Source organism: Tachypleus tridentatus, chromosome 8, assembly GCF_004210375.1.
Source record: "Tachypleus tridentatus isolate NWPU-2018 chromosome 8, ASM421037v1, whole genome shotgun sequence".
Lineage (NCBI taxonomy): Eukaryota > Metazoa > Arthropoda > Merostomata > Xiphosura > Limulidae > Tachypleus > Tachypleus tridentatus.
The window spans coordinates 27667610-27681303 of NC_134832.1; the positions used below are offsets into that span (position 1 = coordinate 27667610).

Here is a 13694-nt window from a genome sequence, read left to right on the forward strand (position 1 = left end):
GGGACTTGGCACAAAGGGATTGCCTCTTGCCATTTTGCATCTGTGCTGGGTTGAGGAGAGTTGAGCAACAGCAGATACCTGTAGTTGTACAGTTATCCCATTCACACGATGTTATGTTCCCAATTCAATAGGAGATTGTTTCCTTGTCTTTCTCTGTTGTCATATACTAACACAACTGGAACTCTAGTGTATGTAATTGAAATAAGTACACTATCATTTTCTACCTGTTTTTCCGATTCTATAGATGCAACGCTGTCTCTATTTCCTCCAGGTTCAATTATGATATCCCATACTCTAAATTGTTTATGTTTTTTATAATCCCAACATTTCCAGTCAGCATCTTTACTTTCCAGAGTAGTAAAATATCCTTTGATACATTTATTTTTCTTATTGTTGTTCCACACAGAGGTAGATTAAAGGTCAGATGAACATGGGACTAAATTTTTTACTGGGTCTATTATGATCGCGATTAAAGACTAAGGTGGAAAGAAATTCCCAAGATATGATTTGAAGAAAATGGAAAAATAATATTCAGAGACTTGCAAGACTTGACTATTAATCAATGAACATTATCAGATGTTTCTTGGATACGAAGAATTGTGCTCTAATACAGACAAAATTTGAATATGAACAACAAAACACATAGAAAGAAACCATATATACATGAACTTAACAGATCACTTATTCATGCACACACACAGAAAAATGCATAAACACATACACGCTTAGATCACACCAGGATTCAATAATGTGTCAGCAGCAATTACAGATCATATCTTCTGTACTTAATTAAACTACTGTCTTCCAAGCTCTTTTCTGTAGCAAACGGATATATGATGTCATGGTATCTAGTGATTCCAGATTCTCCTGTGTAACATTTTCACATGTATTATTTCTTGGATTCTGATAGTTTTGAATTGCATTCTCCCTTGCAGAGGAGGCGAAAACTTGAACAACTGCTTCCTTTGTGCAACGCTACCACTACATTGGATAAGTATTAATTAGCTTTCTGATGGCATTGCAGAGATCTTCTGTAGACGTGGACTTTAAGTTTCGTGGAAAACCAGATTTTGGCTAAGTGGTAAAGACACTTGACTCGTAATCCGAGGTTCGCGGGTTCAATTTCCCGTCACACCAAACATGCTGTCCCTTTCAGCCATGGGGGTGTTATAATGTGACAGTCAATCCCACTATTCGTTGGTGAAAGAGTAACCCAAAAGTTGGCGGTGGGTGGTGATGACTAGCTGCTTTCCCTCTAGTCTTACACTGCTAAATTAGGGATGGCCAGCGCATATAGCCCTCGTGTAGCTTGCGCGAAACTCAAAACAAACCAAAACTCAGATTTTCAACTGACGTTTCCATATGCCATTATTATGATGTATAATGTAAGTGACAATTATCAGTCATTGTTAAGAAAGTCTGAGCTTTATATTGAGTAAAAGGTGGAAATTCACTGTCCCCAGCATCTCCTTCGTCACCTCGCGTATTTTACTTTCTTTCCCTTGATCTTTCCCCATTATTCGTTGGTAAAAGAGTAGCCCAAGAGTTGGCGGTGGGTGGTGATGACTAGCTGCCTTCCCTCTAGTCTTACACTGCAAAATTAGGGACGACTAGCACAGATAGCCCTCGAGTAGCTTTGTGCGAAATTTAAAAACAAACAAACCCTTGATCTTTCAACCTTATATACACTGCTGGACAAAATCTTAAGGCCAATGAACATAAAGAAAAAATATGCATTTTGCGTTGTTAAACTCAACCACTTATTTGAGTAGAGCTTCGAAAGATGAAAATAAGAAAAGAGAAAATAAAACAGTTTTTTAGCATTTAATAGGGAAAATGTGAACACTATGAAATTAGCCTAAATACTAGCTGGTCAAAACTTTAAGACCATACTAAACAGAAGTCCTAAACAGGGTAGGAATGCCGAACAAGAGGTCTCAGTTGTGAGTTGCACGGCCGTCATTGTGAATAACTGCAGACATTCGCTTTGACATGGCCGATTTAAGCTTTTGCCGAAGGCTGGCTGGAATGTTATTCTAAGTGGTGAAGATGGCTTCACGAAGATCATGCACTGTTTGGAATTGGCATCCATTTCTATAGACTTCCCTTGCCATCCATTCCCAAACATTTTCAATGGGGTTCAGTTCGGGCGAACACGCTGGATAATCCAAAACAATCACGTTATTCTCCATGAAAAAGTCTTTTTTCCTGCGGGCATTGTAGATAACAGCATTGTCCTTGCTGAAAGATCCAGTCATTTCCACACGAGCAAGAGCCTTCAATCACTAAAGATGCTCTCTCCAACATGCCAATGTAGCCAGCTGCTGTTTGACGCCCCTGTATAACCTGAAGCTCCATTGTTCCATGGAGGGAGAAAGCATCCCAGATCATTATGGAACCTCCTCCATTATGTGGTGTAGAAAATGTCTCCAGTGGGATATCCTTATGGTGCCAGTAACGTTGGAAGCCATCTGGACCACCCAGGTTAAATTTTTCTCATCAGAAAACAAAATCTTCTTCCATTTTTCTACGTCCCATGTTTGGCGCTTCTCAGCAAAGTTTAACCAAGCCGTTTCGTGGTGTGGAAGGAGGAGTGGCCTTTGAAAACGTTTACGGTTTTTAAAGCCTTTCTCTCACAGATGCCGTCTTATTGTTCTTGAGCTGCATTCTGCGTCCATAAAGGCCTTAATCTTGTTCGACGATCGGCTGGTGTCTTGCCGGATAACCCGTCAAATCCTCCTGCTCAACGCCGGCGAAATTTTCCTGGGCCGACCACTTGAAATTCTCGTTCTGGTCTTTCAAGAAACTTGCAAATGCAATTTTACTACGCCCAATCTCACCAGCTTTTGCAGCTCGACAATTCTGCCACGTTCAAACTCTGTCAATTTATTAGCTTTTGCCGTGTTTTTACTCAATGTAACACAAGGGATGTCATTGAGAGATGTTGACAACGCTAATGATTGAACACAAATGAATAATTTCGTTACGTGTTTACCGATTAACGCTTCGTTTCAGCATGATTTTAAATTTTTGACCAGCTAGTATTTAGGATAATCTCATAATGTTCACATTTTCCCTATTAAATACTAAAAATGTTTTTTATTTTTATTTTTTCCTTGTATTTTTTCGAAGCTCTACTCAAATAAGTGGTTGAGTCTAACAACGCAAAATGCATATTTTTTACTTTATGTTCATTGACATTAAGATTTTGGCTTGGCCAGCAGTGTATGTTTACCCTTTTCCTTTTATTCTTAAAATTAATCTTTTAAAATCTCTACACATTTCTTGAAAGATATTAACGGATGAGTAGCTGTACTGACATCCATTTCGGGTTTTTCTAATGAACGCCTTGTCTTGTGAAACCTTTCCTAAATAACACTTCACTATTCAGTCGTTATACCTTTTTCTAGTTGTTATATTTGTTGCTTAAGTCTTCTTGACTTTAAGTACACCTGAAACTTTTTAAGAGTCATTGTCTGTAATGGAAGTGGAGACTTTCTTGATGGCTTTGTATCCAATTTCTAAGGTTCGCATTGTATCTGAATGGGTACTTCACCTGGTTTATAATAATCTATTTATCGTTGAAGACCCTGGTTTTTCAAGCACATCGTGGAGACAATCCCATAGGTGAGTCGAAGATGAGAAAATAGATAAGGTGAAGAATAACTAAGTTTCAGTATAGCAATCAACAGTGAATTGTCCAGCCCAATTGAGTGAATGAATACTGCATGGAACATAATTTGCTAAGAGTACTTTTCTTTGATTAAGGCTTGCATGCGAACATAGTAGTCGTAAAACTACTCACAGCAATCATAAATTTTTATGTAATTCTTTCCAAGGAAATTTATGAGAACTCTCGCACGTTATTTGTCTGTGTGATTGCGTATTGATGAGAATTTGGCAAATCCCTCTACAGTAGCATAATCTAGAATGTATCTGAATATTATTGCCAGTTGGTTTACGAAGGATACAGATGGAGTAGAATCAGTAGCCAGTGAATGATACTTGGATATTTTGATTTCGTAGATAATAGCATAGATAATTTATTTGTGCAAGATTTCTATAAAGTAATTAAAAACAGTTGAGAATAAGTATGAAATTTAACCATTCTTTTATTTGTGCGTCTAAGAATGTGTTCAGCAAGAAGTATATCATACTTGACCGTTAGCTTCTGTATTCCTAATTACTGGGCATCATGCACTGAACCACTTATTTATCGCTTCGTCTGGATTATAGAAACTTCAGGAGTGAGAAAATAAGCTGTAAAACTTAGTATCAGCACTTTGTTTCTAACTTGGTGTGTTCGTTTAGAGTCTTGTCAACGTGTCCACTTTTGGTTTGATTCGATGAGTTTGTTTTGTACTGATTAAAGTCCCTTGCACCATGTTTCCAACCAGAGTAACAGGTTGTTGCTAGCGAAGAATTTTCCACTGCCGTTAAAACATTTTGCATATATATATAGAAAAGTACTCTTAGCAAATTATGTTCCATGCAGTACTCATTCACTCAATTGGGCTGGACAATTCACTATTCATTTATATATATATATATATATTTGCTGGCCGTTCGAAATTATTATCTGCACAATGTCTACTGAGCCTGATGTATAGTGGATACTATATTTATTTTCCTTTTTTGTCTGGCATCGGTGTTCTTTAATACTACAGTATATAACAAATTCAGCTGTAGAACCAACACGACCCGAAATATATGCCTTTTTATTAGAATAATAATAACTTAAAAAAATAACTCAATAGAGAATTAGGTTAGTGATTTCTAAAAGGTGAAATATGTATCAACTTTTTTTTTGCAGCAAAATATATCACTTTGGCTAACAGTAGTAGCCTTTCTGCTTTTAAACTTCATCTCACGGGGACTTGATTTCACAAGACATCAGTGTATTTTGGGCACTGGATGAGAGTTATTCTAAAATATTTTTTATATAAACGAAAGGAGAATTTTCAAAAGAAAAAGTCTAAAATTTTCTTTCTAAGTTAAGAATTAAGATTAACCTTTTGCTGTCTTTTTATCAGTAAAAAGAAATAAATATAGACTACACTTAATAAGCTCTGTACAACATGAAAATATGAAATTAACGTGGAATGTTCGGCATTTAATTAGGCAGCCGTCATGTATTAACGGCATCATAGTTAGGTATAACATATACCGAAAATGTTTGTTTATATTTTGAAAGCGACACAGCTGATAGCACGCGTCATTTCATTCATTTGTCTGGATTTAATACGTCGCTGGTATCGGTTCGGTAACAAGTTCACCTAACTCAGCGGATGGCCGCTCGCCAGAACGCGGGCGTCAACCTTGTCTCAAAGACTGGTGTGCAGACTTTTTACCCCTTCCCCCATCCGGGGCCCAAGGCAAAGACCAAGTTTATTTATTACCACAAGTTTTCCGTAGGACATTAGTCGTTATTTCTTTCTAGTAGTAGAAAAAACCAGTGAACCTCACAAGAAGACATCACAACGCTGACAACAAAACAGCCGAATAAACCTCATTTCCATTTCTGATTTTGTATGCATGGAATAATAATTTATATTTCTTATATGATTTTTAATTAAGTAGTTTGTGAAATTATATTTGTGTGTGTTTTTGGCTCATTATTCACTCATAATTTTGCATGTATAGTTGAGGGGTTTTACGTGTATTTATCATGCATATAAACATAGGACGAAATGTAGAATGAAAGTTGGGAATTAAGTAAGTTTAAAAACCATTTGGTGTTTAAAATTTGATTTTAAAATTGTACCTGAATTTGACACAGAATAGCCAGAAGCAATGTAGAAGGATATATATGATATGTTCAATACCCAACTGACACTCGAAAAGTAATACTTTTCTTACAAACTGGGAGTTTAAGATTAGATTTTCCTCAGAAAAAAATACTTTTCGGTTATACTTGTTTCTTATCACAATTATACTTATCTGCAAGCACGAGTTACATTGTGTGCACACACAAAAGCTTCTGATTTCAGCTGACTTATCTTAAGTTCGCTTCGATTCGTCAGTTTTTACTGACGTCACTAGTTCTGACGTTCTACCTATGATACCATGGTAAGCAGCGTAGCAACAGTCCCGATGATAGTGTTGTTATACTTTTGTAATTGTGGACTAAGTGGAGTAGAAGTTACGATGGAAGAAAGCTTTGTAACAAGTTTCTTTTCTTTATTAATATATATTGTTGAATATATGTTTTAATGCATTGCCAGAAATTACAGTGTCATCTGCATTTTCCATGCTGGCAAAAACAAACTACTTTATATTTAACGTTAGGCTTAGGGCATGTGTACAAGCGCAAGAGAAAATTTAAAATTTAATCCATACAAGCATGCCACTCTCACGGACAAAATCATTAATTGCCAGCATCAATAGTTCGTCGACCACATCGACAAATGATTCTTACCTTCCTCGTATCCCAGAAAATAATTCTAATGTTAATTTACCACCTATTAAAAGCCAGACGATTGGAGGATTTAAGTCCGTTTATCAAGATACAATACAAGTTCAACAGTTGTTTCAGCCGCTTTCTGTTTCAAACAGGACTCAGACGTTAACCAGCGACAGCATTAATGAAAGGACATCAGTCACTCAATTGCCTGAGGTCTGTCCTGCAACACACGCAGACACAAAATCTAGTGGTACCACAAATAAGAGTGCATCTTCAAAACCAAAAATCCTTGTGGCTACTCCAGAACAGGTAATGAAATTGTATATGCATAAACTAACTCCATATGAACACCATGAAATTTTTAGCTACCCTAAAATTTATTTTATTGGTGCAAATGCTAAAAAAGAGGCAAGGAGTCATTGGAACTCCCAATAACTGTGGGTATGATGATGATCAGGGGTCATATCTACATGTACCTCATGACCACATAGCTTATAGGTATGAAATGCTTAAAGTTATTGGAAAAGGAAGTTTTGGTCAAGTTATAAAAGCTTATGATCATAAAGAACATCAACAAGTAGCTTTGAAAATGGTTCGCAATGAGAAACGTTTCCACCGACAGGCGCAAGAAGAAATTCGTATACTGGACCACTTAAAAAAACAAGACAAAGACAATAATCGTAATATAGTACATATGCTGGAAAATTTCACATTCCGAAATCACACATGTATAACCTTTGAGTTACTCAGTATTAACTTATATGAACTCATTAAGAAAAATAAATTTCAAGGATTTAGCTTGCAACTTGTTCGAAAATTTGCACATTCTCTACTGCAGTGTTTGGATACCTTATATCGAAACAAAATTATACACTGTGACTTAAAACCAGAAAATGTGTTGTTAAAACAGCAGGGACGTTAGTGGAATAAAAGTGATAGATTTTGGTTCAAGTTGCTATGAGCATCAGCGTGTGTATACCTACATCCAGTCTAGATTTTATCGAGCACCAGAAGTGATCCTTGGAGCTAAGTATGGAATGCCAATAGATATGTGGAGTTTAGGATGTATTCTTGCTGAACTTTTAACAGGCTATCCCCTTCTTCCTGGAGAAGATGAAGGGGACCAACTTGCTTGTATGATTGAACTGCTTGGTATGCCACCTCAAAAACTTCTGGACCAATCAAAACGATCAAAGAATTTTGTCAGCTCTAAAGGTTATCCTCGATATTGTAGCACAACAGTGCTGCCTGATGGCACAGTTGTGTTAAATGGAGGTCGGTCTCGGAGAGGAAAGATGCGTGGTCCACCTGCGAGTAAGGAATGGGTGGCAGCATTAAAAGGATCTGATGATCATCTTTTCATTGACTTCTTAAAACGATGTTTAGAGTGGGATCCAGTTTCAAGAATGACACCAGCAACTGCCCTTCGACATGAATGGCTTCGACGTCGTCTCTCGAAACCTCCACAGATTTCTGTGGATAATGATGTTGATATACAATCTTCTAACCAGACCAATAACAGAAGTGGCATAGTCACACATACCAGAACTGTTGGTGCGACCAAAGCACGGACAGTGGTGACTACTGTCGGTAATGCCATTTCTGATACTATGAGCACCCACATCAAACTACCACAGATTAGTAACACAGTTACATGATGATATCTTTTCTGTAGCCTTAGTTCATGTAAATCACTGAATGCATAATTTCCGTCCTGTGAACAAAAATAATTTTATCAACTGTCTAATGGTCAAATGGTTCAAGGGTATATAACTGGCATGTTTCTTGAGTTTCTCAAGCAAGGTACCATATCTATGTGCCAGAAGGATTTTGTGTATATTTTATTGGTTGGCTTATTTATTAATATGTTTTTCTTTTTTTAAGTCATGTCACTGCCACTGTTTTATTCCTTTTTTTTTATCACATACCAGATAGCTTGTAATTATGCTTTTATTAGAATTATTTAACTTTTATAATGTTAAGACACTGCAAGAAAAAGTCATGGAAAAATATCTGTTCCATAGCATGGTTATATTTACTGTGAATTTGCTATTTTACTTAACATGCTTTTAATTACCTTTTCTGTTCATTGTTTTAAAGCAGTTTATGATGTCAAGTATAAGGAAAACATGGTAATTAAAACATTTATAATGTTTTCTGAAATTGCTAGTTCAATGTGAGGTTCTACTGTATAATTATAAAGATCCAAGGTAATATACACTTTATAGCTAAATTTGCACATTCAGTTTTTGTAGATATATATTATTTGATCAGTTTTTTATCATTAAGTCTAGCAAGAAAAATTAGTTGTATAAACTAATCATTTCCATTAAAAACCCTCTCTCTTGAAGTCATTTGGTGTTTGGTAAAAAAATTTTACTCATCATTTTTTAATTTCTGAAAATTAATAAAAATTATTGAAAATTTACTTTTCCCAAAATTTGTGAATATTTTATGTGTGTTAGTTTCCTAGAATTTGTAGAACAGATGTATTCATAATTTGTGAAAATCATATTTATAACAAATAGTCCTCAGTTGCAGAAAATTCGTTCTTAGGAAAGCAAATACTTTCAGTATAGATGTCGTCTTTGAAATTGTATGTGTAATTTATAACTGCCTGAGGTTGAATAATAATTTAATTATTTTTAGATTCATGTAACATCCATTATTATCTTGTAAATATCTTCAATGTAAGTGGTGAAGTTTACTCTCATTATTACAAATTATATAATTGTAGAAAGTCCATTTTAGATGGTTGAAGGTTCTGCTATATCACTCTTCAATTATACTACATTTAGATCTGAACTTATACACCTGGATATAATTTCCATTATTAAAGATGTCATGTTTTTGCTGAATGTTATCAAATATATTCAACAGAATTATTGATGTAAAGATATAGATGTGTGTATTTTTGTTTTAAAATATTTTTAGTATGTGAAAATTTTAAATCTATACTGCTTAAAATATGTATAATTGGAAGGAGCATTTATGATACACTGTTGTGTACATGATATAAATGTTTTCTGAAATTTAAATATTCAAGTAAATTTGATAATGGGAGAATATTTTAAGGCTTTCTATCTGTAAAGCTGTTACATAATTTGATTTGTGATAAGTTAGCAAGGTTTGTGTTATTTACCAGGTAATTACTTGTACAAAATAAGCTACCACATACTTGAAGCCTGAAACTGTAGAAAATAGGATCCATATGTTAGTACATTTCATATGTGATTTTAGAAAACATACCTTTTACCTGATATAAGTTTCCTGTAAACTTGCGGTGTAGATGGTGGTTTGATTATTAATTATTCACCACCTATATGTACATGTGTGTATATTCTGTAATGTCTGGAGCTCCCACTGATTTGCTCTTTTCTTTCAATGAAGTATTGCATGTAAATAAACTTAACATTTATTCTAATGGCATAGTCAGAAAAATGTGAATTACACCACAGTAGTTCATGTAAGTATAAAATTTTTGCTTAGAAAGTTATAACTAAACGAGTACTAGGCAAATATTAATACTAAAAGTTCTGCATGTACTATGAGCAGGATAAAAATGTTCATATAGTCATGTTTTACAAGCATTTAACAAATTTCATTCATATTGTTGAATGTAAAATTATTTTATTTATGTAGTAGGAAACACTTAAATTTCCCTTAACCTTTAATTTGTCTTCTTTTCATGTACTCTTGTGTATTGTTTGATAAAACACTTTTCATTCACTTTTTCCAGTCTTTCAGTGCATTTAAGCAGTCAAATAATCCTGGTCTCTCTTATGTTTTCATATAACCTCTGTTTTCAAATTTCTATTTCCTTATCAAGGACATCAATCTGTAGAAACATCACCTTTAGTAATCATGAAAAATCATTTGATTTACCTAACTGTTGATGTACTCATTCACTCAGTCATTCTTTAGATATCCCATAACTAGCATAAAATCACATGTAATCTTGATGTAACATTTATATTGGGTTACAGTTGTAAACATGAAATTAACTTAAATGTTTGTATATGGCATCGTGGTACCAGTGTTTGGTAGTAATGGTATGCACTTGATTCAACTTTCTGATCTAACCATTTTTATCGTCAATATTAATAGGCATAGAAGCATTTAAATGGAGATGCATAGAGTGATGCATTTGATGTTAGTGTCTTTCATAGTTCTTGTAAATTATAGTTGATAAGAAATGCTAGATGTCTTTGAGGGCCTTGAACATATCATTAAATGAAGCAGCACCATGATCAGTATTTTACAATCTTGCTTTACTTATGAAACTATAGACTGACAAAGGTGTGGTAGATCAGGTGGGAAGATTCAGGCCAATAATAAAGGTTATGAAGAAAAGCATGTTTCTTGCCTTTAGGAAATCTTTTTATTTCACAATGTACATGTAATTTTATCTTTAAAGTATGATTTGTAATTAATTGTTCTTAAAGCTAGCTTATAGCAATTCAGAAGAGGCTAGCATTGATAATACTCTAGTTAGAAATGATTTGAACACAGGTGATCTGAAAGTGCTCTGTAGGTTAATCCCACCAAAGTTAGATGGTATGTGACTAAAGAATTTTTAATGCAAGTATTAATATGCATATATACATGGAACCAGTTATGTATTGTTATATAGGAAAAAGAATCTTCCCTGAGGCTTATTACACTTGTATGTTGAGGGTGCTATGCTAATAAGGGTGAGCTTTGGAAATTGAGCAGAAGAAAATGTGAAATGTTATGATAATTTAAAGGTTTTTAAGTAAATTGTATTATAGATCTACAACATTTTTAATATATATACATATATATGTTTGTGTATGTATGTACTTAGCATATAATTCTATAAAATGTATATATGTGTAACAAAAACTGTAATCTCCTTTAAGGATAACTATGTAAACATACCTTTTAAATGAAGCAAGAGTTGTAGATGAGTATTTGAAGTCCTGTATCCTAACAAGCAATAATATTTACTGCAGCTCTTGCAAAAAAAAACAACACACAAACCTGGTTTTATTCAGAATGAGGAAGGGCAGTCATGAAAATACTTGATGAATAAACTTGTTCTTGATGTAAAAACACTTTACTAAAATGATATAGAGTAGATTTAATAAATATAAATACACACGCATATATATAATTGCTGTATTAATATACAGAATATTACACCGTAAACTCATATAAAACTTTGAACAGGTAATCCTTAGGTCATGACAGCAAGGTGTTAAAACAACTCATTAGAAGTTGTTGGTAAATGGAGTTCTGTCATTCTCAGAATAGACAGCTAAATGTTAAGAGACATTATGTATCCAACTTAAAGAGAACACAAACTCTTGAAATGTAGCTGTGTAGGGTTAGGTCTGTGTAGTCTGTTCTTGTAATGCTGGGCACCACCTGGTTGCCAGGTATTTAAGTAAAACATAAATACAGTGATGATATTTAAACATATAAACATGCATTTGTTTGTTTGTTTATGACTTGTAGTACTGTGTTTTCTAGAATTACATTAAAGCTAAGAATTTACAGCTTTCATTATTACTTTATATTAACAATCTCATAAACCATTATTGTGTTTGACAGATATAATCTATGTAATATCTTATTTTACTGTCATCTTTTGTATGGATATTAGAACTATTCTAGTGGCAAAAAGGAAAAAAAATAATACTGTACAATTAGTATATGTAAATATAAAAAATGTGATATTAACTGGAAAACATTGACAATTTGTAGTTCCTAATCATTTTGTACAACTAAGAATTATTTCACTTGAAGTCTGTCCTAAAGTTTCAGAATGAAGCTCTATACGTTTAATGCAGTTTTGACTTGGTCCTTCTAATTTTAAGTTCTGAAATATATGTGATGTCAGTGATACCTTATTTCAAGAGTTTGTGTTATAGAACTCTTATTTTTTTATTTTCTAAAATTCTAGATAAATAGTTTTATGTCATTGTAATAATTCTTCACTGGCATTATAATGCTGTTTAACCAGCATTCTTAGCAAACTGACACTGTATCAGTTATTTGATATATGAATAATTATACTTAAAACTGTTACATCACTATGAGTATGATTTTATGATATGGAAATGCTGTTTTTTAATTTTCCATTGATTTGTAGATATTTCCTAGCTGGGTTTTGTGGTTATTTTCTCAAGTTAACTACCTATGTACTTTATAAAATTCACATTTGTTCTTTGATGTCAGCTATGCATTACTTAACAGTTATCAGTAGCATTAAACTGATTGGTGATTATATCAGATATGTTTTGTTAGGTTTGCAGCATAGCTTATTAAATATTGTAACTTTTTCATTGAAATTAGAAACTTCAAATCCTTTTACAAAAATATTTTTATACTTTTATTAACTAATGTGTAAATGCTTGTAATAATATTATTTTCTGTACTTTTTGTACAGTTTTTCTATGCATTAAATATTCAGAGGTAAACAAAAACAATGTACTATTTTAATATATAGAATAGAGATTGAAAATTAAACTTAATTCTGACAAACTTTAACATAATAATAACTTTATTTATAGATGTCATAGACAGAGAGAAATTACAGTATTGATAAAACTAGAATGAATAAGAGGTGTTAAACAGTCACGTAGTGCTACATTTATAGTTCACAATCAAATGTTACTTATCATTTAAGTAACACTTGTCAGTTTTAATAGTTTTATCAAAATATGTTTTTTATCGTTCTTATTTTATAGAATTTCCTATGATTACCCTGATTCATAGAGAGGGTTTTAGTGGAATTCAGTGTTTGTGCTTAATCACATTTTTACTTAACCAGCCTGTAGCTGTGCAAGAAATAATTCATTAGCCTTTTACTGTGTTTGATACAGTTGATGGAACTTCACACACTCTTTTGCTGGATACACGTTAGTGTGGTATCCACGTTGCAGTTATATAGTTTCCGGAACTCTTGTTCAAGTGAATATAGTTTGTTTTTTCCTGTCGTAGAATTATTATAGATGATACAAATAAATGTCTGTATTTTGATACATACATATGCATGTGAAGAAAATGGTTTATGTGTGTTTTGTTTTGTTTTTATTGAAAACCTCCATCACAGAGTAAATCAAAATTTGACCTGATTTTTATTAAAGATAGGCAAGTAATCGTTTATTAGTATCACATGTTGAAGCCACATTTTAAATGATTTTTAAAACACTATGGATTTCAAGCAGTGTTTTTGTCTTACATGTATAGAAGGTTAATGCACTGTATAGGAGTGATTTACATGTACTAGTGCTGTAACCTGTCACTTCAGATCAATGTGTCG

At 33.4% G+C, this 13694-nt stretch overlaps 1 pseudogene across 1 annotated transcript; it reads left to right on the plus strand.

The window, feature by feature from the left end:
• Positions 1-6058: 6058 nt before the first annotated feature.
• LOC143222039 (dual specificity tyrosine-phosphorylation-regulated kinase 2 pseudogene) lies at positions 6059-13417 on the plus strand (annotated as a pseudogene). The gene has a single exon (XR_013011955.1). The product of XR_013011955.1 is annotated as a dual specificity tyrosine-phosphorylation-regulated kinase 2 pseudogene (transcript).
• The last annotated feature ends 277 nt before the right edge of the window (positions 13418-13694 follow it).